Source organism: Myotis brandtii, unplaced genomic scaffold, assembly GCF_000412655.1.
Source record: "Myotis brandtii unplaced genomic scaffold, ASM41265v1 scaffold181, whole genome shotgun sequence".
Classification (NCBI taxonomy): Eukaryota; Metazoa; Chordata; class Mammalia; order Chiroptera; family Vespertilionidae; genus Myotis; species Myotis brandtii.
The window spans coordinates 4367942-4373470 of record NW_005356712.1 but is presented as its reverse complement, the minus strand read 5'-3'; positions in this window follow the sequence as shown (position 1 = coordinate 4373470).

Sequence of the window (5529 nt, the reverse complement as noted above, 5' to 3'; positions counted from 1 at the left end):
AGCAGGTGCTCTAAATTCACCAGTGTGGCTGATTGGCTGGTGCTGCTCCATCGGTGTCCAAGACGAAGGAGATGGAGGGCTCTGAGGAGTCTGCCTGCATCCTCCAAGGAGCCCTGGCCCTTTCCTGGGTGTGCACTGACTCCCTGTGACACCTGACTGAGCAGCTTTGATTAATTAAATGTTTCACCCCGAATTTGCAAAACATCATCTCGGGCAAGTCTCTAAGCTGGCTAATTAGCCTAGCAGGTCAGTCGGCTGGTGTGCTGATGTTTGTGCAGCTCAGGCAGGCTGGCAATGCTGGGTTGAGGAGGGAGGGGGCGGGTTTAGGGTTTGGCTCACATGCCATTTGGATGCCATTAAGTGAGAGAATTCCTCCCAGTCACCTTGAAGGGACAGTATCTCCGTGCGCGGGAGACTTGCTCTGTGTCAAGAATTTTCCAAGCCTTACCGTCTAGTTTTGGTAAGGACTTTTTCAGTTGTAAGGTGAGAGAACCCAACGCTGATTGGCTTGTGCCAAAAAGCCATTGTTACCAATGACTTTCTTGTCGATTATTATTGGCTTCTGGAATTGGAAAGTGCTGGGGTTGTCTGGTCAGGAATGGCTGGATGCAGGACCCAGCCGTCCTCAGGGCCTGGCTGATTGTGGCTCTCCTGCATTGGCGTTTTTCTCAGATAGTATCTGTCTTCAAGGTCAAAAGATGGCTGCAGCAATTCGAATCCTTATTTCCTCTAGCGTGGACCCTGGAGAGCAAACAAGAGTGGCATTCCCAGAATTCCACTCTCTCTCCTTGCCTGTCAGAGATGCTCGTGTGTCCATCTCCAAGGGGATGCGCTGTGCTGATGGCTTAGGCCAGTGGTCGGCAAACTGCGGCTTGCGAGCCACATGCGGCTCTTTGGCCCCTTGAGTGTGGCTCTTCCACAAAATACCACAAAATATCATGTGCGGGCAAGCACATACAGTGCGATTGAAACTTCGTGGCCCATGCGCAGAAGTCGGTATTTTGTGGAAGAGCCACTCAAGGGGCCAAAGAGCCGCATGTGGCTCGCAAGCCGCAGTTTGCCGACCACTGGCCTAAGCCATCAGCACAGCGCATCCCCTTGGAGATGGACACACGAGCATCTCTGACAGGCAAGGAGAGAGAGTGGAATTCTGGGAATGCCACTCTTGTTTGCTCTCCAGGGTCCACGCTAGAGGAAATAAGGATTCGAGTTGCTGCAGCCATCTTTTGACCTTGAAGACAGATACTATCTGAGAAAAACGCCAATGCAGGAGAGCCACAATCAGCCAGGCCCTGAGGACGGCTGGGTCCTGCATCCAGCCATTCCTGACCAGACAACCCCAGCACTTTCCAATTCCAGAAGCCAATAATAATCGACAAGAAAGTCATTGGTAACAATGGCTTTTTGGCACAAGCCAATCAGCGTTGGGTTCTCTCACCTTACAACTGAAAAAGTCCTTACCAAAACTAGACGGTAAGGCTTGGAAAATTCTTGACACAGAGCAAGTCTCCCGCGCACGGAGATACTGTCCCTTCAAGGTGACTGGGAGGAATTCTCTCACTTAATGGCATCCAAATGGCATGTGAGCCAAACCCTAAACCCGCCCCCTCCCTCCTCAACCCAGCATTGCCAGCCTGCCTGAGCTGCACAAACATCAGCACACCAGCCGACTGACCTGCTAGGCTAATTAGCCAGCTTAGAGACTTGCCCGAGATGATGTTTTGCAAATTCGGGGTGAAACATTTAATTAATCAAAGCTGCTCAGTCAGGTGTCACAGGGAGTCAGTGCACACCCAGGAAAGGGCCAGGGCTCCATGGAGGATGCAGGCAGACTCCTCAGAGCCCTCCATCTCCTTCGTCTTGGACACCGATGGAGCAGCACCAGCCAATCAGCCACACTGGTGAATTTAGAGCACCTGCTCCTGGCACGGATGTTTTACAGCTCCAGGGAGCCCGACGGGGCGGGCGGCAGGGGGGGGGGCAGTCCCTGGAGTTTGCAGCACAAGAGCAGTTGAGATTACAATGCTTTGGGGGGCAGACATTCCCATCAGGGGATCAGGTTAGGGGATAAGAGGCAGATGCTGTGTGTGTGTGTGTGTGTGTGTGTGTGTGTGTGTGTTTGGTCATATATGCATAGAATATTCGGGATAGACACTGACTGATCCCCTTCAAGGAGGAATCTGGGGCAGGGAGTATCTGAATACCTTTTTATATGTCTACTAGAGGCCTGGTGCATGAAAATTCATGCACTAGAGGGGAATCCCTCAGCCCGGCCTGTCCCCTCTCACCATCTGGGAGCCCTCAGGGGATGTCCTACGGCCGGCCCTTGGCTCACACAGCCACAATGTCTTTGTCTGGAAGGACGTCCAGAAGGAGGTCTGGAAGATGTCCAGTCTATCTGGTTAATTAGCATATTGCCCTTTTATTAGTATAGATTATATTAAGTGACAAAGCAACTTAGAAAAATGTATTTCAATGTTACTATAAAAACTAGTGGCCCAGTGCACGGATTCATGCACATTGAAAGGAAATTAATTAGAAGAAATAACAATATGATATCACAACAACAAAAACATGATATAAAAACAACATTGGTAAAAACAGTGACTGATAAATTGATTAAACTTATTCTAATATCTCCCTGTACACCACATTAAAAGTAAAACACTTTCAGAGTGCTTAACTAATTTCCCTTGTGATGAAGTATTTACAACTTTAACTTTAACATCACATGCTCTTCGAACTCAAAAGAAAGCAACATATAACTGACCATGTCTGAAAACGGGTTCAGGTGGGAACATTCCTACTCTGTCTAGGTTGGCACCAGCGAGAGCTTATATGTATTGTGCATACAAGTGTCAATGTTTATTTTTAAATTGCCAGTGCGCATCCTATGTATTGGCCGGTCGGTCCGTCCATCGGACGGTCAGATGAACGAACAGTGGTCCCTTTGCCTTTTATATATAGAGATGTCAAAGATAATATATTTCACATTAAATCACACATACTCTCTCACACAAACATATACAGTATACATATATACTAGTATATTTTAATGGTGGTGATATATATTTAAATTTTATTTTATACATATTTTAACTAGGTAACATGCATGTTTCAGTATTTTTTATTTTCTTTTAATTTTTTTCTTGATTTTAGAGAGAGAGAGAGAGAGAGAGAAAGAAAGAGGGGGGGGAGAGAGAGAGAGAGAGAAATATTGATATGAGGGAGAAACATGGATCAGCTGCCTCCTACATGCCCCTTATTGGGGATCGAGCCTGCAACCCGGGCATGTGCTCTAACCAGGTATCTAACTGGTGACCCTTTGGTGCATGGGATGATGCTCAACCAACTGAGCCCCACCAGCCAGGGAAATTTTTTTTTTAATAAAAAAAATAAGTACTGCTGTAATACTTAACATGTGTTTACACACACACACACACACACACACACACAAATTAACTTAGTAAGGACAACAATCCTATGAGCTACACACTATTATCATCACATCCATCTTACTGATGAAGGAACAGAGGCACAGAGAGGTTAAATCAGGTCCCCAAAGTCACACAGCCAGGGAGCAGCAAACGAGGATTCAAACTGAAGCAAGAGGCCTTTGGAGTCTGTACACTTATCCTCTAGGCCAGCGGTTCTCAACCTTCCTAATGCCGCGACCCTTTAATACAGTTCCTCATGTTGTGGTGACCCCCAATTTCATTGTTACAAATTGAACATAATTAAAGCATAGTGATTAATCACAAAAACAATATGTAATTATGTATGTGTTTTCCAATGGTCTTAGGCGACCCCTGTGAAAGGGTCGTTCGACCCCCAAAGGGGTCGCGACCCACAGGTTGAGAACCGCTGCTCTAGGCTAAACAGCTTCTGGCTGCCTCTGTGTCTTGTTTAGTTTTCCGATTATAAAGGCAATATGCTCATTGGGGGGAAATATCAGAAAGTACGAAAGAAGAAAAAAGAGATCACCTGAAATCGCATCACACTCAGCTATTTTGTTGAATATCTGTCCAGCTCTATTCCATGTATGATTTTATGTAAAAATTAGATAATATTTGACATAGATTTTTGTCACCTACTTTGTCACTTAATATACTTGAATATAAATGTGTATTCAGGTATGCATACAATACCAAATACACACACATTCTATATATATAGTTGTTTTTACATACATGGTAGCCTACTATACATGATATTGCATGCCTTTTTTCATTTAATTTTTCATGAAGACCCTCCCCTATTCATATAGAAAGAGCTTCTCATTTAAAAAAACAAACAAAAAAAACTGCATCGCGTTCCATTGTCAGCTTGTACCATAATTTATTTAACTAGTTCATATTGGCAAATCTGAAGACTATTTTAAATCTTCACTAAGGAGGGAAAACAAACTCTCCTCTTGACCCCATCTAGACTTGCCCCTCCCTCCCCAGAGATGATAATTAATGTTACCTTCACTAAGGAGGTAACATTTGGACTAAGACGTAAAATAAGATAGAGAGGCGAAGGTCAGGAAGGAGAGAAGGGAAAGAACACAAAGTCGAGATGCAGAAACAGCACATGCAAAGGTCCTGAGGCCCATACATTGGGTAGAAGCTGTGTGTGGCAGTTTCCCAGAACAACGTGGGACACCAGATGGTGTCTAAGAGGACAGCCGAGAACTGCTAGTTCTGAAAAATAAAGTCCTAGCTTTATCCTAAGAGCAATGGAAGCCACTGACAGGCATGCACTTTGAGGAGTTAAACAGAAGAGCCCCACTTCCCCCTAAGAAGCTCTGCCCCAGCCTGAGAATCCCCACCCCCAACAGGGTGGATGGAGTCAGGGAGATGTCTGGACCCCAGGGTTCTGTCCAGGTCGCCCATCCTCCTCCCTCCCCTCCAGTTAGCCAATCAGAACTCAAGGAACTTGCTCTATCCTGCCTGACCCCTCTCAGTCTCCTCCAGGGCAAATGTTCTCTGCTGCGTGTTGGGAATTCTGTCATCTCCCACCCAGAACCGGGTTTATAAAGATACAGGAGAGGTGTTAAGCCTTCAGTAATTATCACCTCTGGGGAGGGAGGGGCGAGTCCAGATGGGGTCAAGAGGAGAGAGAGTTTGTTTTCCCTACGAATCCCCATGAATTCCGTGTTTCCATTAAGTCCCAAGGCCCAGGCTCAGGGGGGAGTGTGTGCTACCGGATTAGAAGGAAGGGGGATTGGAGCCTCTGCTGCCTGGCCAATTTGGCACCTACAGAAGCTAGTCACCTGGGCTAGGATCAGGCTGGGTGCCTTTGCCGCCTCCTTCACCTGTTAAGAACCCCTTTCTTTGGATTGGACTGGAATGGCTTTCCCGCATTTTTCTGTGACTCAACAGTGCTTCCTCCCAAGCCTCAGTTCAGGCTGAGGAATGTTCATGTTTTGATTAGGATTTTCCCATTTTATGAGCCTCGAGTACCCTCAAAATGCCAAAAATAGGACTGAGACAGAGACGGGAGTGGATCCAGACTTTACAACTATGCTAAGACCCCATGAACTCT